The following is a 21,252-nucleotide window of genomic DNA, read 5'->3' on the forward strand; positions in this document are numbered from 1 at the left end:
CAGAGTCATCTATACCTGGACTTTTCTTTGTATAAAAAAAGTTTTATTGAATATAAGGATGCATGATTTTTCCGTTTTTTTCCTCCTAGAGCCAACATGTGTTTTACTATGTATACTTTAATATTTTTCTACATTTAAAATGTATTGATAATCTTTTCATAAATTCACATATACACACAGACATACAACTTTAGTTTTGTTTCCAATACTAGAGATGTTCTTTTTACTTTTTTGTTGAGTGTTTGTGATTCTTTTGTGCTATCCTTGAGCATTTTGTAAAGTAATCCATCTGCTTACTGTTGATTTCTGTTTTCTTGTATTGCATTTCATTAATTTCTTTCTATAATTTTAAACTTAAAATTTTAGTACTTTTTTCCCAATCTTCCAATCTATTATATATCCTTGAAATTGATTTTTGGGTAATTGTCTAGTTTCTTCCCACTTTTAAATTCTACAAATTACCTGAAGGAAGCATTAGCTGTATCCTACATATGGTGACATTTTAAAATTATTTTTGACTATTCTGCCATATTTAAAACTATCTTTCTAATAAGACGTTTAATTTTTTCAGATTAAACACTTCTAAGACCTGTTAGTAATTTTGAATATATTTCATCATTTTTCTGTAATTCTGTTTTCTAATTGCCCTTCTTTTATTATACCTGGCTTATCTATGACCAACATTTATTTTAGATGATTATTTCCTTCCTACCTAGCTCAGAATGGTTTCTTCTAGTTCCATCCATTTGCCTGCAAATTTCAAGATTCCATTGTAATTTTTTCTGCTGAGTAGTACTTCATTGTGTAAATGTACCACATTTCTCTATCCATTCTTCAGTTGAGGGGCATCTAGGCTGCTTCCAGGTCCTGGCTATTACAAATAATGCTGCTATGAACATCGTTGAACAGATGTCCTTGTTGTATGAATGTGCTTCTTTTGGGTATATGCCTAGGAGTGGAATTGCTGGATCTTGTGGTAGACTCATTCCCATTCCTGAGGAGTCACCATACTGATTTCCAAAGTGGCTGTACAAGTTGGCACTCACACCAGCAGTGAAGGAGTGTTCCCCTTTCTCCATATCCTCTCAACCATAAACTGTCGTTGGTGTTTTTGATTTTAGCCTTTCTGACAGGAGTAAGATGGTATCTCAGAGTTGTTTTGATTTGCATTTCCCTGATGACTAAGGATGTTAAACACTTTCTTATGTGTCTTTCAGCCATTTTAGATTCCTCTGTTGAGAATTCTCTATTTAGTTCTATATGCCACTTTTTAATTGGATTATTTGGTGTTTTGGAGATTAGCTTCTTGAGTTCTTTTTAAATTTTGGAGATCATCCCTCTGTCAGATATAGGGTTGGTGAATATTTTTTTCCAATCTGTGGGCTGCTGTTTTGTTTTGTTTACTGTGTCCTTTGCTTTACAGAAGTTTCTCAGTTTCAGGAGGTCCCATTTATTAATTGTCGAACTCAGTGTCTGTGCTACTGGTGTAATGTTCAGGAAGTTGTTTTCTGTACCAATTCGTGCAAGGGTATTTCCTACTTTCTCTTCTAATAAGTTCAGTTTGGCTGGATTTATGTTGAGAACTTTGATCCATTTGGGCTTAAGTTTTGTGCATGGTGATAGACATGGGTCTATCTTCAGTCTTTTACATGCCATCATCCAGTTATGCTAGCACCATTTGTTGAAGATGCTTTCTTTATTCAATTGTATAGCTTTCGATTGTTTGTCAAACTCAGGTGTTCCTAGGTATGTGTGTTAATATCAGGGTTTTCAACTTTATTCCATTGGTCTACCTGTCTATTTTTGTGCCAATACCAAGCTGTTTTCAGGACTATAGCTCTATAATAGAGCTTGCAGTCAGGGATGGTGATGCCTCCGGAAGTTCCTTTATTGTTCAAGGGTTTTTTTTTTTTTTTGGCTATCCTGGGTCTTTTGATTTTCCATATGATGTTGAGAATTGTTTTTTTTTTCAAGGTCTGTGAAGAATTGTTCTGGGATTTTGATGGGCATTACATTGAATCTGTTGATTGCTTTTGGCAAGATTGCCAATTTTTACTGTGTTGATCCTACCTATTCAAGAGAATGGGAGATCTTTCCAATTTCTGATATCTTCTTTATTTCTTTAAAGGCTCAAAATTCTTATGATACAGGACTTTCACTTTTTTTGGTTACCATTACCCCAGTTATTTTATGTTGTTTGTGGCAATTGTAAAGGGTAAAGTTTCTCTGAGTTCTTTCTCAGCTCACTTATCGTATGTATATGGTAGGGCTACTAATTTTTTTGAGTTAATCTTGTATCCTGCCACTTTGCTGAAGGTGTGTTTCAGCCATAGAAGTTCCCTGTTAGAGTTTTTTGGGTCACTGATGTAGACTATCATATCATCTGCAAATAGTGTTCCTGTCTAGTGGTAAGAGTGGCTTGTTGAAGTCTCCTACTATAGGTATGTGAGATTTTATGTGTGATTTGAATTTTAGTAATGTTTCTTTCACGAACATGGATGCCTTTGTATTTGGGGCATAGATGAGTAACAATAACTGTTTCTGCCAGGCAGCTTGAGCCCCGCCACCACAAGGGTGGCTAATAACACACAGAGACTTATATTAGGTACAATGCTTCTGGCTGATGACTAGAATTTCTTACTTGCTAGGTCAGGCTTAATTATCAACCATAATTACTAATCTATATATTTATAAAGACTTATTGGACGTGAGCAGCAAGAGTCTTCTCTTGCCAGGATCACATGGTGGCTCCACAGAGAGGAGAAGGAAGAAGTGAGCGATTTCCTGCTTGTACCTGCTTATATTCTGAGTCTTCCTGCTATGTCACTTCCTGCCTGAATCCCAAGACTTCTTTTTACTACATTTCCCATAATCCTCCTTCTCTCCTAGTCCTGCCTAACTTGCTTCCTTATTGGCCAACAGTACTATAGTCAACAACCAATAAAATAAATATACATACAGAAGGACCTCTCCCATCATAGATGTTCAGAATTGAGACTTCATCTGGATGGATTTCTCCTATGATGAGTAGGAAGTGACCACCTTCATATCTTTTGATTGATTTTAGTTTAAAGTCTAACTTACTAGATATTAGGATTGCTACCCCTGCTTGTTTTTTGGGTCTGGTTGATTGGAAAACCTTTTCCCACCCCTTTACTCTCAGGTACTGTCTGCCTTTAAAGTTGGGGTGTGTTTCTTGTATGCAACAGAAGGATGGATTCTGTTTTCTTATCCATTCTGCTAGCCTGTGCCTTTTTATAGTTGAGTTAAGACCATTAATTTTGAGGGATATTAATGACCATTGATTGCTCATTCTTATTTGTTTTGGATTTGGTGGTGGTAGTGATATTGTATGTGGACTTACCCTGCTTTTTCTTTTGGCTGTTGGTAAAGTAGGATTATCTATTGCCTATGTTTTTCTGGTTGTAGTTAACTTCCTTGGGTTGGAGTTTTCCTTCCAAAACTTTCTGTAGGGTTGGATTGCTGGATATATATTGTTTAAGTCTAGTTATGTCATGGAATATCTTGTTTTCTCCATATATATTGATTGAAAACTTTGCTGGGTATAGTAATCTGGGCTGGCATCCATGGTCTCTAGTGTAGGTAGAATATCTATCCAGAACCTTCTGGCTTTTAGAGTTTTCATGGAAAAGTCAGGTGTAATTCCAACAGGTTTGCCTTTATATGTTACTTGGGCTTTTTCCTTTGCTGCTCTTAATACTTTTTCTTTATTCTATATGTTTGCAGTTTTGATTATTATGTGGCGAGGTTGGGAAAGTTTTCTTCTATGATTTTGTTGAATATGTTTGAATTGGGTTTCTTTACCTTCTTCTATACCTATTATTGTTAGGTTTTGTCTTTTCATGGTGTTCCATATTTCCTGGATATTTCGTGTTAGGGATTTGTTAGACTTAAGATTTTCTTTGGTCGATGAGTCTGTTTCTCCTAGTGTATCTTCAACTTCTGAGATTCTCTCTTCCATCTCTTGTATTCTGTTGGTTATGCTTGCATCTGTAGTTCCTGTTTGTTTAGTCAACTTTTCTAGTTCTAGAATTCCTTCAGCTTGTGTTTTCTTTATTGTCTCTATTTCGGTTTTCAGGTCTTGGACTGTCTGAATTGTTTCCTTCAGCTGTTTGATCATATTTTCTTGACTTTCCATAAGAGATTTGTTGATTTCTAGTACTTTTTGTTTTTTTTTTTTCTTCCATTCCTTCAAGGGATTTTCTCATATCCTCTTCGAGGCCCTCTATCATTTTCATGAAGATGTTTTTAAGGTCATTATCTTCTGCATCATCTGCATTGTGATGTTCAGGTCTTGCTAGTATAGGGTCTCTAGACTCCATTGGTTTCATATTGTTTTTTCTGTTGTTGAATGTGTTTTTATATTGTCTTCTTCCCATCCTTTTTTCTGGTGGGTGTAGTAGGATTCTCTTCCTCTCCTGGTGGATACAGGACCAAGGTTCTTATCTGGTACATGCAAATAGATCCAATACTCTGATGTCTCTCCTCTTCCTGTGGATGAAGGCAGGGCTGGCACCAGGGATCTGGGAGTCTCTGGATGTGATGGACCTGGCAGAACTGGGATCTCCTGTGAGCAGCCTCCTGGCCTCAGATGATCCTGAGCAGGGCAGAAGAAGAAGGACCAGAAACAACCCCGAGTCTACTCAGTCTGGTGGATGGAGTTAGGACTGGCCCCGGGCACCTGGATGTCACTGGATGTGCTGGGTGCTGCCTAACTGGAATCCACCTTGAGCGGCCCCCAGACTCAGGTGACCCTGATCAGGGTAGAAGAAGAGAGATTTTTACCTCTTATTTTATCAATGACTGTCAAAATTCCTTTCTGTCTTTGTTGTTATATCTCTTGAAAGTTGCACACATTTTAAGGCTGTGTGTATAAGTGCATATAAAGGTATATCTTTTGTGGAAGTTGATGTTTTATAACTTTTATTTCTTGACCACTCAAGAAGACACTGGTTGGTGTGGAAGAATTGACATTAAAACTTCAGCCCTATATGTTGTGAAATATGTGAGAAGCAGTGACTACATACCAAGGACACACAAGCTCAAACCTCTTAAGGAAACCTACAGACACATGAGGCTCAACACCAATGTCAATCTTTTATTGATGAGAGCTTTCCTATTATTCATATCTTGTCAAAGAGACAATGAAGGCAAAGTAACCTTAATTATTAGCTTTGCAAAGCAGATGAGGTAGATAGCTTTAAGCTTAGAAGGTGTGTCTCTTTTATATACAGAATAGGCTACATGTGTTTGTGTTTTCCAATGCTCTGGAAATACTCAGAGTAATCTTAAAAGCATAGAATTTTGAATTAACAGCTGGACAATATAGATGAGAAGTAAATACAAGCATGCATATTAAATTGTGAGTACAATTTTATTATAAGTATAGTTTTCTTTCCCCTGTATACAATGCCATTAATATTTAATCATTTGATAATTGCATATCGTTTTATAATGAGTTTTTAGTCACCTTTTCAGAATATATTTAGCACCTACTCTGTGTAAAAATCTCAGTAGAGATTTATTATATAAGCCTTGTTTCTCCAAATATAAAGAGTCTAAGAGAACAGAAACATTGCAGGCTGCATCTTTCTCCATAGAAATTGAAAAGAAGACAACTTGATATTTTTTAAATGACTTGATGATAAACCTATTTCACCTGATGACAAAAATTGCCATTGTCTCATCTCTCATGGAAAAAAATAAGTAAAAAACAATGCATCTAGAAAGAGGAAAATAAGTGGCCCCCAATTACATTTAAACTATTCATTGCAAGTGAGAACAGAGCAGAGAAAAGCCCAGTGAAGCTAGTTATAACAGACACATTATTAGAAATAAAACATTTGTTTTTATAAGTGCTGCCAAAAATATTGTGAAATATGCAAAATTATCTGCAAAAGTCTATATTTATTAAAGTGAGAGTCTCTGAATCAGCTAATTGGTATGACAGCAAATATTGAGCAGAAATAACACAGAAGGATGGAAATTATTAATTTACAGATGGCCTTATCTCTAGCTGGCTGGAACCTTCATAACTTGGGAACAGGAGTGTAACTCCAAATTCCAGAAGCCATCCCAGATGGCAGAACAAATCTACCAGAGAATAAATTTCAACAATCATTTATATGCATGAGTAACAGCTAAGGAATCTGAGCTTTGCTTTCATTTCCATGCTCTGGCATCAATTTCTCCTGGGGTGTTACAGGCATATCTGAGAGCCAAGACATAGGGAAATAAATTCCATTAGATTCTCTTTGTAAAGCTAGGTATCAGAGCATGAAAGCTTTCGAATTGTCGATTTAAGACCTTCATTTAAGTCAAATGAACATGCAAATCATATTTCTAGTTACTTCCAGAGATAAACAAGGTTAAAATGCAAAGTACATATTGTTATATTCTTGTGTCACAGGTAGCTAAAAAAAATCTATGCAATGGTAGAGATGCTCATTTTGTTTATATGTGTACAAATGTTTCCAATGTTAGTCTAGTGCAGTATAGACAACTATTTTGCTTGATTTCTCTCTTTTTACTATGTAGGATGCATCTCATGCTTAACAATCCTGAGTATGATTCCAAAATGACTCTTGTTCTTTTTATCCCCTAAGAGGGCTGATGTGCTGATATGTTTTACATTATGAGTCCATCCATTTCATCAAGTTGGCACATTATTCTTTAAATCACTGCTTCTTTTTCCAGTGGATACAGATTTTTTTTTCTTTGAAGCTGTCATCTCCACTTGCATCTTGAATTCTCATTCCTCCAATCATGTGCTAAACTTGCCTCTATCTTCTCTTCCCTGAGACATTGTCCTCTCCTGTACAGTCTCCTTCCCAGTTCCTATTTTAAGTTCTTACCCCAGAAGTACCATGCTTTTCCTAGCCATGCTTTCTAAGAATGTCATTGAATCCATTTGCTAGTGTCTGCAATTCACTGATGTCTTGTACCAGTTATCAGTTGAACTCTTTAGCTAATGTGCTGTCCATTCTGCCTGTACTATTTCAGCATCAGCTGCCAGTGTCTGTATGGTGTGTTTCTGCACCAGTAGCCCTGTAGAGACAACCATTGCCCTTCAAAATCCCTACCCCTTTTGAATATTTTGTTTCTGTTGTCTATCCTCATCTCTTAAGACCCCTATGCTGTTTCTGCCTCTTGAGCTTGCCTCTAAGTGTCAGTGAACCTTGTATGCCTCTTAATTGTTACTGGATAGAGTAACACATGTATAAGTCTGTACTTTCCTGAGAATTAAATGTATCCAGAATGTTAGGCATGTTTAGTGGCATTTTGAAAACCTTTCAAATTCAATGTGTGAATTAGTTTGTCCTTGTTAGTATTAGGTATCTGTACTGGTCTGTCCTTGGGTTCTGACATGATAGGACCTCAGCTGCAGACTCTAAGAATACCTCTTGTGCATATTCATTATGTTCCCTTTTAAAAGGGCTTTTCTCACCCCATCCATCTCTCTCTCTCTCTCTCCCTCTTGCTGTTCTGCTCTCCCTCCCTTCTCCTCCTTTTCCCCCTCTCTCCATTTTCCCTCTCTCCTCTCTGCCTCTGGAGGCCAGTTCCCCCTCCCCTTTCCCCCTTTTATGATCCCTTTCCCCAATAAAAAAACCCTCTGCTTGAACCCTGTCTGGTGGCATCTTTCTCTTGCATGCTGTTTTTTCTTAAATTACAACATTCCTCAATTTAGTCATCATAAAGAATATTCTTACTAATTATATACTTTCAATTGCTGAGATGCCTTGAGGATGATCTTAAAGGCTTATCATGTTATTGATGTCTTCTCCATTTTCAAATGAACACAGAACAAAGGAACAGAACATCAAATAGTTAACCCAAGTCACATGAGTGATTCTCTGGGGTGTCTTCTCACCTGCAGTGAGGAGATGAATGAATACATTCCTACAGGGCATGCTTTCAACCATGAGGTTCTAGCTGCTAACTTGATAAATCTTACTCAATTAATTTCTTGCTTGATAGCAAATACTTTCTTAATTAATCCTCTTAACCCTTTTCCTTTCTCTCAAAATTTTTGTGTGTTTGCTCTTTGTTTTGATTTATTAACTTATGCTCAAACTCACCATGTAGCTAAGGATGGTCTTGAACTCTTGAGAATCCTGCCTCCACTGCAGTGATTGGATAAATACTGTGGACCATCATCCTTGGCTTGTGGTCTCTCTCTCTTCTCTCTCTCTCTCTCTCTTTATTTGGTTTCATATCTGGCTGATTTGATTCTTTTTCTAGAAGATATATCTTTTTAAAATGTTGTTGGGGAGGCCAGTACAAGACTGATCCAGACCCCTGAACATGGATGTCAAAAAGGAGGCCTCTGCACTCCAGGGAGACTCTGGTGGTGGATTAGTATTTTTCCCTGGTGCAAGAAGGGACTTTGAGAGCCCATCCCACGTGAAGGGTTACACTCTGGCCCTGGACACATGGGGAAGGGCCCAGGACCAGCACAGGAAGATTTGGTGGACTTTGCAGAGCCCCCATTGAGGGCCCTACCCTGCCTGGGGAGTGGTGGGTGGATGGGGTGGGGGGTAGGCTGGGGGTGGGGGAGGAGGGATGGGGTTGAGGGGAGGGAGATGAAGAAGGGACTTACATGTGAAACAAGCTTGTTCCCTAAATAGAACTAATAAATAAATTAAAAAAAAAATGCTTCACAAGCTTCTTAGGACCCATGACAAAGTAGACATTTAACATTAATTATTAAGTACTTTATGTCATTGACTGTTCTGACTCATCTTTATATAATGGTTCATATTTAAATTTTAAGCACATTTTTGATGGGGAATGTACTACTGTGTATGTTTATCTTATTGATTATTGAATAAAATACTGTTTGGCCAATGAGACAGCAAATTAGACGGAACTAGGAGTCAAAGAGGATTCTGGGAAATGTAGTAGAGAAGTGCTGATCCAGGCAGGAAGTGACATAGCAAGGAGACTCATATTTAAGCGAAAGAGAAACAGGAAGGGTCCTCTCTTTTCCCCTCCGCTCCTGCTCCAGCAGCATGATGTGATCCACCAGCTAGGAGGGACGCCAATAAGGCATCTGATAAGATAAGTCTTATAAAATATATAGCTGTATGATAATTGAGACTGAGCTAACAGATGAGAATCCTAGTCATTGGCCAAGCAGCATTGTAACTAATACAAGTCTCTCTGTGTATTCATTTGGGCCCTAACTCTGGGCAGGCGGCTGTTGTAAAGCTCACACATGGCAGTGGGGCTCAGGTGGCTTTTGACAGAAAGATTTATAGTAACACATTTTTATTAATTTTATGTGCCCATCAGGATGTACATGCCACAGAGCATATGTGGGGCAGAGAAAACTTTCAGGAATCAGTTCATTCTTCTCACCATATGTGTCACTGGGATCAAACTCAGGTCACCGGGCTTGACAGCAAGCACCTTTACTTACCTAGCCATCTCTCTGGCCCCCATGATTTTTGCATCTTTATTGTTCTCAAGTTGTTGGCCCTGAGTTGTACATTCTCTGATGTTTCCCCTTGGGCAGACAATACCTCTTCATTCTACATCTTTGCTCAAATAGAAGCTGCATTGTCCTGTCACCAAAGTATACACTTCTCTTGTATAGTACTTTGTATTAACTTTTATTCAAAATATGTCATACTGCTGTGCTTAACTTGTTCTCATGACACTGTTGCATGAATTTGTAAAATATTATTTATTTTATTTATGTGTGTTTACCCAGCATCAAACATACTGTATAACATGGAGTAGTCATTTAATGTGCTTTCAATAGGAGGAAGGGAGGGAGGGAAGAAAGGAAAGAGGAAGGAGAGGAAGCTATTTTGGAAATGTAAATCAGTAAATTAATAATGAAAGTACAATATTTCAGAAAGAATTGCCTCACTATTTTATTGCTGCAATGAAACACCACGGACAAGGAAACTTATAAAAGGAAACATTTAATTGGGTGCTTGCTTACAGTTTCAGTGGGTTAGTCAATGGCTATCATGCTGTAGAGCATGGGGGCAGACAAGCAGGCAGGCAGACATGTTGCTAGAGCGGTAACTGAGAGCTCATATCTGATTTACAAGCTGGAGGTAGAGAGGTAATGAGCCTGGCTTGGGCTTTTGAAACCTCAAAGCTCATCCCCAGTGACACAGTTCCTCCAATGAGGCTACACTCCCTAGTCCTTCCTAAACAGTCCAACAACTGGGAAATAAACATTCAAATATATGAACCTATGTTGTGGGGGCTGGGGGGTGTCTTCCTCATTCATACCACCAAAGCTATCAAATATATACTCTTAATATTTAATGAGGAGAGAAATGATAATCATTGAGTTAAAACATAAAGTTCCTAAAATAAATCAGAATAAGGTCATGATATTATTTTTTCATCATGATTGTTTTACATTTACCTACATTATTTGAACAAGTACAGATTGAACTGAAATTTCTATAAAGCATTTGATCAAGACAGTTCATGTTTTTCCTTGCAAGTAGAACAAACAAAATGAATGAAATAGTAGAATTGTAGATGGATTCATTACCACTTCTCTTCTCTGTCCTGTGGAGATTTTGATGTTTTTGTTTTTCTCCTCACATGAAATCTTCACTCCCCTTTTACTCTGTCCTTAATGGTCTATGGTTTTGTTAGTAATGATTAAAAGTGTAGATGTGAATGTATGTAGTGCATATGAAATTTGTGAAATTGCATGTCCCGAGCAATAGTCTCGCCAGCAAGAACCACACAGGACATTCGGATCCTTCTGCAGGAAAGCTTTAATGTGTCTTGAGAGGAGAGCATAAGCTTACCAGAGCGGAGACCCCGAGCCAAGAATCCCGTCCCCTAATAAAGGCTGGCAGCCGCCGCCTGGGACGTGTCACCCTATGATTGGCTTCAGCTCCTCAGGCCATATGACGCCACAGAATAGGCAGAGATCAAGGAAATGGAAAATTACCCAGCGCCTGCGTAATAATTTACATTTAGTGCCTTCAGGCGCCATCATTGTAATGGAGAATGCAGGGACGGCTCCCTACATCTCCCCGTTTTTTTATTAATTAATGATAAGGCTTCATATTTTTACAAGCACATAGGTCACCCATATGTTGAGGGATAGAGGCAGAGGTTGTACCTTCCCAATCAAACATTAAGACTGTGTACAAGAGTCGCCATCAGGCTGTTAGCTTGACCCGAAGCACTCTCGACCTGTCCTCTGCCGTTTTTCTGGGAAAGGGAGACTAGGGCAGGCAACCCTTATGCAGGACAACATGCCTCCCAGAGAAGCCTGCATACTGGGCAACTCTCTGTGCGATGCCTTGCTCAACATCCCTCATGGGCTGCTCAAACCAGACACTCTACCCTGTGCAATGAGCCTAGGCTCCGGGTGTGCAAGAGCTGTCTGGCCGGCGGCCTATTGCTTAAGCATAGTTAGCCAAATATCAGTGGAAGCCCCTTGTTCCAAAACTACAAGCGCTTGGGCGATAACCATCTTGTCTCTCTTAGTTTGAGCCCTGAGCCTACAGACCAGCCAGAGAAGCAACACCAATCCGCAGCAAACGGCTGCACCAAACAATCCCATCCCCACCCCTTAAGCGATTTATGATGACAATCTCTCCGTCAAGGACAGGAGTTAATCTGGATAATAATAGCAGCTCTCAACTCCCGGGGAGAGGGTGGAGTTCCGACTTTTGAAGGTCCGAAGGGGCTCTTCGGGTGAGTCTTTCCGGGATCCACAGGGGATTCTCTTCATCCTGTGGAAAAACACATATAGCTCCCCTGGATCTTATGAGAATAGGATCCGGGCCTCTCCAAAGACCAGTTAAGATATCTTTCCATTTTACCATTTCCTTTGGCCTTTCAGGTTCTGAGGTGTGACGCTTGGCCGCAGTATGGCCCCGAGCATCAATGTTTATGAGGCTTTCCCCAGGCATTCCAGGTCTCCAAGAAGTGTTGAATAACATGCATGACCTTTTCCCCTATCAAAGACTGGGAAAGCCATCTGTAATTTTCTCCGCTCCTCTAATGGTAAAAAGGAGTCGGTACCAAATAATGGGGGTGTTGATGGAAGTACACCCGCTGGATTAACAGGTCTCTTAAATTTACCGGGGTGTGACTGGTTATCCCCTATTTTCTTTCCCTCCTCTTTTGTTTCTTTTTTACCTAGCTGAGCTGTTTCCTCTAAAACTTTATCTCTTGAGTTTTTAGAGTCATCAGAGCTATCAAGATTTAAAGCTTTAAACTTATTTACAGAATCATCTAACAAATTACTCACTCCCTTGTCATTAGACATCCCGGGAGGTCCTTTTTCCTTATATTTTATTGTTGGGCGCGCCCCATCTCTCACTACATTCGGTTTCTGACATGTAATTATGGACTTCTTCAAGATTGCTACAACAGTGAGAAAGGTCAAAATGGCTCCTAGTAAAAGCACAGAAGCCTCTACACTAACCTCCCAAAATAGCAACATTCCCAAGCCAAAGTCCAGAAAAGACATACCTCTCCGAATTTACCACCCTGCCAAGTTCTGAATCCGCCTTGTAGCCAAGGGGTCTCCGCGGTGCCGGCGATGTTAACAAGTTCCCGGGTTTCGGCACCAGATGTCCCGCGCAATAGTCTCGCCAGCAAGAACCACACAGGACATTCGGATCCTTCTGCAGGAAAGCTTTAATGCGTCTTGAGAGGAGAGCATAAGCTTACCAGAGCGGAGACCCCGAGCCAAGAATCCCGTCCCCTAATAAAGGCTGGCAGCCGCCGCCTGGGACGTGTCACCCTATGATTGGCTTCAGCTCCTCAGGCCATATGACGCCACGGAATAGGCAGAGATCAAGGAAATGGAAAATTACCCAGCGCCTGCGTAATAATTTACATTTAGTGCCTTCAGGCGCCATCATTGTAATGGAGAATGCAGGGACGGCTCCCTACAATTGCAAAAGTTATTGAAAGATGTTCAATAAGATGATTCATTAAGACTTTATAATGAGACATATATATGTGAGCTTGGCACAGGGAGTGTTTTTTTATGAGGTTTCGATCTTTTGTCTGATTGGCTCTAGCTCCTGTTATCTGTAAAAAGGGAATAGTAGTTGATTCATGGTGCTATTGTTGGAATTCATTAGATAAAACTAGCAATGCCTGAGAAATAGAATTATTAAAACTTTTCTCTTGATTATTGGGGATTATAATGTTAAAGAATCACATCACTTACAAAATGCTCAGTCCTGAGACTATCTAAACAAGGTAACAGTTAACTTCCATGTCTTTGCTAGAATATTAATCATGGTATGGTACTATAACTAATTAGCTATTTATATGAGAACAAGATTTTCATTCCAAAACTATTCTGACTAAAAATGTGGCATGATTGAAATACAGAAAAATATCAAATTTAATTTTAGCCTATATAAATATAAATGTAACATGCGGAACCATTTGTGGGGAGTGCCCACCACCAGATATATTAGTCAGTCCATAGCTTCTGTATTATGCTTACAATGGGGGCCAGAGGAAATCATGTCACTGGGAGCCATTTGAAAGCACAGCTTTAATCAGAGTCAAAGGCAGGCTTTAGGAAACCCATGTTTTCTGTCTTGCCATTTAGAGCTTTTTATATCATATATTTAAGGCAAAGAAGTTCTGCTCAAAAATGTTCCTGAGTGGTGAGGGACATGGCTCGGTGGGTTAGAATACTTGTACAAGCATGAAAACCCAGTGTGAATCTTCTGCACCTATGTTGAAAGCTAGACATGGACACACAGGTGCTCATAATCCCAGGACCACGGAACATAGGCAGGAGGATGGCTGGGCTTTCTGACTGCCAGTCTACTTATAGGTTCATTGAGAGATGCTGCTACATGGGAATAAGGTAGAGAATGATAGACTAGGTCACCTGACATCCTCCTCTGACATATACAAATACACCTACCTTTACACACAGGTGTTTATACAACACACACACACACACACACACACACACACACACACACACACACACGCATGCACGCATGCACGCACGCACTCATACACACACAAACAAACAAACATATATACACAAAGGATAAATAGAGCATACTTACATTTAAGGATTTTCAAATGCTGAATAGTCTATTTTGTACCACAGGGATCTTCATGACACTGAGACTAACTGAATCCTGAGGCTGGCAATCATTAATAATGCCACTATGGAAGAGTTGATCCCACTGATTGGAAGGTGAGATCAATGAACCCCAAATTCTAATGTTTTGAGATCCTATGCATTTTTTTGTAGCCCTATAAAATCTATATTTTCCCTTTAACTTCCTTTGTATATGAAAAAAGTATATTAACATATGCATCACATATCTCTAAATTTTAGGTTAGTAGAAAACACTGTCCAGCGTGTGGAAGATTCTTATTGGATGAATAACTCTGTTCACTGCTAGGCTGACCTCGGTTAACATGTTGGCCTCTCTGAATCTGGTTTCTCCTCCATTTGAAAAGATTCAATACAATTTGTTAATGTATGTTTCTGGAACATATTGCCTCTTGATGCAGGTCTGTGTTTTCTCTTACCCTATGTGTTGTGGGCTGTTATGACAATTAAATTATGACACTGGAGACAGTTCTATGCCAAATGATTCACCAGGAGGTGGCAAATCAGCATGAGAATGTCATATACATTTGAGTATTAGGTAGGCTTGTGGGGCAACTTTGCTTTCACAGTTAATGCTTTTGATTGAGCACAGGCACACCACTGGTGGGGACAGCCTCATCTGTGGCCAGAGGCCACATTTTCATATCTCATTTCAGTCAGGAAAGTGGACAACTGAGTTGGAAGAATAAATTAAGGCTGAAGCAGTGGGAGAATTTGGTGGTGCTGATCCTTTCACGCACAGGTGTTGCTTAGGTAACTAGACCACTGCTGCTAGGTACGTTGACAGAGTCCATGGCCATTGTAACAACACTGTGCAAGTACAGATACCTGGCAAGCTTGAAATGCACACATCTGTTTCTCTTTGGAAAGTGTGAGACCAGGTGGTTAACACAGAAGCATATTTAAATCCAAGGCATTAATGTGCTTGTGCTTAGTCAGAATTATGCACACAAATAAGCAATTATTTTATTCTCTTCCCACTAGATTTCTTTCTATTTATAGGAAACCGAGTTTGAGATTGATTGACTTGGTGGGAATTATTAACTCTTTTCTCCCTCTCTGCCTTTCTCTCTCTCGCTGGTGATTTGAATGAGAATGGGCCCTGTAGGCTCATAATATTTGAATTCTTGGTCTCCAGTTGGTAGAGCTATTTGGGAAGGATTAGTGGTGTGGACTATTGAAGGAGGTGTGTCCTCCTGGGGGCTGGCTTTGAGATTTCAAAAGCCTATGCCAGGCCTGGTCTCTTGATCTTTCTATAGTGTGCTTGCTTGCGAATAAGATGTAAACTTGCAGCTACTGCCTCAGCAAATGACCTTTGTCTGTCCTCCTGCCTGCCTGCTACCATGCTTCCCGCCATGATGATCATGGACTAAATCTCTGAAATTTTAAGCAAGCCTCCACTTAAATGTCTTCTTTTATAAGTTATGTTGTTCATGGTGTCTCATTACAGCAACAGGACAATAACTAAGATGCCCTTCTTTTCTTCTTTGTTTTCCTTCTCTCCTTCATCCCCCCTCTTATGCTTGCTTTATGTGCCATGAGAAATAAGATTTTAAAGGCCAAGTTATGGGTTAAATGGGTGAAAAGAATGGATCCTATGGTTTTGGGTTTTTTTTTTTTTTTTGTAATAACAAGCAAAAAATCTGCTGAGTCTCTGAAGTCCAGTTGCGCACAATTCCTTGCTGAACATGGATGCAAAGACCCACAATCAAATATTAGCCAACGTTTGGGAATCCTGCAGAGGAGGAGACAGAGGTGTCAAGGACACCCTAGGAAGACTCACAGTCAACTAGCCTGGACTCATAGGGGTTTACAGAGACTGAATGGAAAACCTGGGAGCCTGCATGGGAGTGACCTAGGCACTTTACATATATGTTACAGTTATGTAGCTTGTCTCTCTTACAGGATTCCAAATTGCAGGAACAGAGGCTGTCCCCAACTCTTTTACTGGTGTTTGGGACCCTACTCCTCCTACTGGGTCACCTTGCCCAGCCTTAACACATGGGGAGGTGCTTAGTCTTAATGAAAGTTGATATGCCATGTTTTATTGATACTCATGGGAGACCTGAAATTTCCTGTATGGAGACAGAAGAGGAAAAGATTGGGTGTGGGAGGAGGGATGAGGAGAGGAACTGGGAGGGGAAGATTGGGGGGGGGGCTTCGACTGTGATGTAAAATAAATAGACGAATAAAAAGAAGAAAAAATATTTTTCAAACAAGGACCATCGAGGGCTGATGACATGACAGCAGGTAAGGCTTGCAGGACTCTGACACTTGAGTTTGATCTTGGACTTACAGGTGGACATAGAGAACTGACTTCATGAAATCCTCTGACCTCCACATGTACTCTGTAGCACCCATATATACACATACACTAATAATAAACTTTTTAAAAATTGAGAAATGTCTTTGTTGCCAGAGAAAAAGCAAAATGCAAGAGTAAACAAATACCTCATAGCTCCTATATTTTTCTTAATGAATCTTAATCTCTTTTATTATCTTAAATCTGTTACTTTCTGCATCTTTGATTTTTAAAGTGCACAGTTTATTGAGGCCTATTGTGTTGAGCCAGGGTCTAGTCTCAGAAGTGCACTCAAATGATCTTACTTCTTTTTAATTTTCAGGGTGCTGAGTAGATTCTAGGGGCCATTTTTCCTGATGATTTTATTGTTGGGTGTCTCCATACACCTGAGATATATGAAGTGTCTGAGGAGGATGGTTTTTTAAGTGGTTTATGCTCTAGTGTTTTCATGTTGAGAATTGAACCAGAAAAGGGTATTACAGTTGCCAGACTTTTAGAATATTCTAGATAATGCCTATCTGTGAAGCATCCTTTTTTTCTATATCTTCTGGACAGTCTGAACAGATAAAAATGTGAGTGCAAGGAAACAACTACAGAATATATTTTCAGCAGGTTTTTTCTTTCTAGTTTGTTGCTCAAGCCCTGTCCATGTGCCTTCCCTGCAGAGCTGTATTTTATATGCTCAGTGTTATTACCCTAGCTTCCCCATTCTCTCTTTCTTTACCACCTGCTCCACTACTTCTGGAATTGTCCCTCCTAATTATGACATTTGCCAAGAAATTGCTTCCAGAAGCCTCAGTCTATGGGAAAATGGATAATAAGGGGAGCTGGATGTCAAAGTATAGGTTTTAGGGGCGTCACTTGACTTCTTGTTTGCCCATCCAAGAACAAACAGAAGAGAGCTTTTCTTAACAATCCAAAGTTAGAAATGTTAAATGTTTCATTTGGGGGAAGGAGTAAAGATATTGGTTCAATGTCAGTTCACCTTTCTCAATTTTTATTGAGGATTTTAGCATCTGGGATAAGAAATACTAAGGTCACTCTACTCTCAATTATCCTTGTGTGTTTTAGTTAAAAGTTTGTTATTTAATGAGAGAAAGAACATAAAATTGGGTGGGTAGGTAGGTGGGGATCTGGCAGGAGTTAGGGGAGGGGAAATATATGAAATTATTTTCAATAAAAGTTGCTTCAGTAGCTAATGGAATCAATGACCTACACAATTCATTTTTTGGAATATAAAACAACAATTAGAAGTGTTTGAATGTTTCTTTAAATAATATTAAGTCAACAGATAATGGGTTTTACTTTGGGGAAGATTATCAACACTCATTCATTTAAAGACTTCTTTCTTTATATGAAGCAATAATTTGAAATATTTTTATTAAATGGTATTATGATTTTCCCTCTCCTTCTGTCTTCCTTTTTCTCTCTGTGTGTATTATGTGCTCTTAATGTTTTATATCCTGATGATTTCTATTTTTGTGCACCTGTATAATTTTAATTCACCTCATAGCATTTAATACTTAGTTTTAACTTCTTGTGTTTTTAATCCCTCTTCTTACTCAAAGTTAACTTTTATCCTTAAAAATAATTTACTTAGGAATAATTTTTGTTTACAGAAAGATTTCAAAGATAATTCAAGTTTTCTGTATTCTTTTCATGTGGTTTCTGCAACGGTGAGCCTTGTTGATGGAATGGACATAACATAGGTATGCCATTTGTCCAAAGAAAGATGCCAACTTTGTTCTGCCTCCTTCAACTAGTGCAGGCTTTATCTGCATCTTGATAGGCTTTATGCTATTTCCCCTTTGTTATGCTTGAAGATCTGATCCAGGACATCACAATGCATGTTTATTTTCTGTGTGCTTTGACCTCCTAGTGTCTTCTCATCTTGATAGTCCCACTGTTCTTTGAGGCATTGTCAGTTTTGAAGAATACTGGCAGAAAACACATCTGGCTGATGATTTTATATGTTTTTTGCATGGGTTTCAGAAACTGCACCACAGAGATGAAACGTTACTGTTTCTAATCATATCTGGGGATATATGACTTCCATATGACAAATGTTTAATTTGGTTGCTTAGTTATGGCATGCCTACCAGGTTTCCCTAGTCAGTTATATTCTTCTTCTCCAGTCTTTATTCTTAGGAATGAGTCACTAAGTCCATTCCACATCTAAGAAAACAGTTTCATCTGTGTAATACTTTAAATTTTTCTATGAGAATGATTGTTCTTCTTCTACTTATTCAATCATTTATTAATATCAATACAATTTGGGTTATGATCCAGTATTGTGTTAGACAATACTTCTTAGGGATAGTGAGGTGGCTTAGTGTGTAAATGCATTTGCCATCAAGCTTGATGACTGAAGTTTAGTCCTCTGGATCCACATGGTGGGTGGAGAAAACCAACTCCTGTAATGTACCTTCTGACTATGACATAGATTCACTGGTGCACATGTTATGTATACATACAATAATTGCATATATTAAAATATTAGTCAAATTGTTCTAGCTTTATTTACTGAAAACTGTTTCTGATTGGCTATTAATTTCTTTGTATCAACTTTATAATTTTTATTCCTGTGGCACACAGAATATGTTTTGAAATGTATCAGTTAATGTAATTGACATAAAAAGGGAACAAAAAAGGTTGATATTTCACAGAACTCATTATGTGACAGGCACTTGATTTAAATTTTCTTTTAATCCACTTAATTTTGTAAAGGAAAAATTACCTTCAATTTCATATTAAGAAACTGAGATTCATTGTCATGGAGTAACTTTGTAAGAGTAATATGGCTAATAAATAATAAATTCAGGGTTGAACAGTAGGTCTTCTCAAATCTCAAGCAATCTGGTCCTCCTGTAAATTGATGGAGCTTGCTTCATCTTGAGGTTAAGGCAGGGTCTATACAGCCTTGGGAGAACTAGCCTAGAATGTGCAAAGCCTTGCATTGGGTCCCCAGCATGGAAACAATTCAGCAAGGAAACAAATGACAGAACAAAACAAAAACAAAAACAAAAACAAAAACAAACAAACAAAAAAAACAAAAACAACAAGCAACCCAAATGCCATTTGCCATAATTTTAGAACTTGATGTTTGATTTTTCTTCATTTGAAGGATTTCTGGGGTTCTGTTATTGTTGTTTGTGCTGTCTATGCTTTGGGCCAGTAAAACAGCTAGGTTAGTTAAAGCCATTCCTGTTGCCTTATAACACCCCTGAACTCTTGCAGCCGAGACATATGCTTACAGGTAAAAGGAATCATTTTCACAGCACTGGGTCAATGGTACATTTCCTTACTGTGGCCATCTGATTGGTAAGCATTTCCCATGATACTGTGCCCCGAAATTTCCTTTCACTTTTCTCCCACCTTCAATTTTGTAATGTTTGGAAGGAGGCTATTGTATGCAAAGCTTAAGCTGAGGGAAGCAGTTCCACATGGAAAAGTATCTACATAATTACTTGGACTTCTTTAGCAATTGGGTAGTTATTTTCATTTATATCCTGTCACTCATATAAACATGAATTCATGAATATTAATTTTATACATTGAGTCATAATTCAGTTTGACTTTATTTTGCTGCTGAACCATTTTGAACTTCAGGTCATTTTGTTGACTCCTGTGCCCCTCTCACATACCTTCATCATTGTGAATTTTTAAGCACCTCATATGTATTTGGAACTATATGATATAAATACTGTGTATTTTCAATCTAGTCTAGTTCTATAATCAGCCATTTTTTTCAAGAAACCTTACACCTTAGTTGCTTTTCTATTGCTGTTAAGATACAATATAACCAAGGAAATTTATAAAAGAAATCAGTTAATTGGGGGCTTGCTTATAGTTTCACAGATTGAGTTCATGGCCATTGTGGTGGAGAGTGTGGCAGTAGGCAGGCAGGTGGGCAGTCATGTCACTAGCTAAGTGCTTACATTCAGTAGCTAAGAGCTTACATTCTCTTCCAAAAGCTGGAGAGAAGGGGATTGAGACCTGGCTTGGTGTGGTTCTGGAAACCTCAAAGTCCACCCAGTCACACACCTCCTCCACAATGCCACTCTTCCTAGTCTTTCACCATATAGTTCCACTAGCTGGGGGCCATGCATTCAAATGTATGTGCCCACAGACATCATTCTCATTCAACACATCACACCCTAATACTTTCTTCTTAAAACATCGTTTTTTCGTTTCCTTTGGAGAAGTTAATTATCAATTCCAAATATTCAGAACAGGGAGGATAAAACAAAAACCACTCTTTATTTCCCTGACAGCAGCAAGCCATCTATCCATAACATGTTTCAAACAGCAGTTTTGGAAACCAAAATATAGGCATCAGACATACTCAGTGTGAACTAGGTTGCCCTTGTTTCTATGCCTTCATACTCTATGACAATGCAGGCAGTGGTGTGATGTGGTGTCACACACTGGCAACCGTCCTTCAGAGCATTGGCATCCAGTGGCCCCTGTGGCAGGGATTTGATTGGTGATGACTGGGCTTTTTTTCTAACTTCATTTAATATCCTAGCTTCTACTGAAGTTTTGGGGACTTGGCTTTCCTTATTTCCTTTGTAGTTACCAAAGAAAAGAATGAAGAATTCTGACTAGAATAGCTGGGAATACTCTCTCAGAATAAAATTGTACTCAGAGTTTTTCACATCATTTTTCTAATTGAATTGCTCTGTGTTACAAAAAAAAAAAAAACTAAGAAAGAAAGAAAAAAGAATTCCTTCAATTTAATCACACTCCACAGTCTTTAGAAGCTAAAAGAGCAGAATATCCTGTCTTTTCAATACTCTTACCAGTTATGGCCAGGAACTATTAT

The 21,252-nt window shown here is 38.7% G+C and overlaps 1 long non-coding RNA gene across 5 annotated transcripts in view; it reads left to right on the plus strand.

The window, feature by feature from the left end:
- Positions 1-12,800: 12,800 nt before the first annotated feature.
- The window catches only part of LOC113833818, a 290,919-nt gene continuing 282,467 nt past the window's right edge, over positions 12,801-21,252 (plus strand). For all 5 annotated transcript variants that reach the window (XR_004768845.1, XR_004768849.1, XR_004768846.1 and 2 more), the window contains exon 1: positions 12,801-14,203. This is a non-coding gene — a long non-coding RNA (uncharacterized LOC113833818). The remainder of the gene's footprint in view (positions 14,204-21,252) is intronic.

The sequence above is a fragment of the Cricetulus griseus genome, chromosome 2, assembly GCF_003668045.3.
Source record: "Cricetulus griseus strain 17A/GY chromosome 2, alternate assembly CriGri-PICRH-1.0, whole genome shotgun sequence".
Taxonomy (NCBI): Eukaryota; Metazoa; Chordata; class Mammalia; order Rodentia; family Cricetidae; genus Cricetulus; species Cricetulus griseus.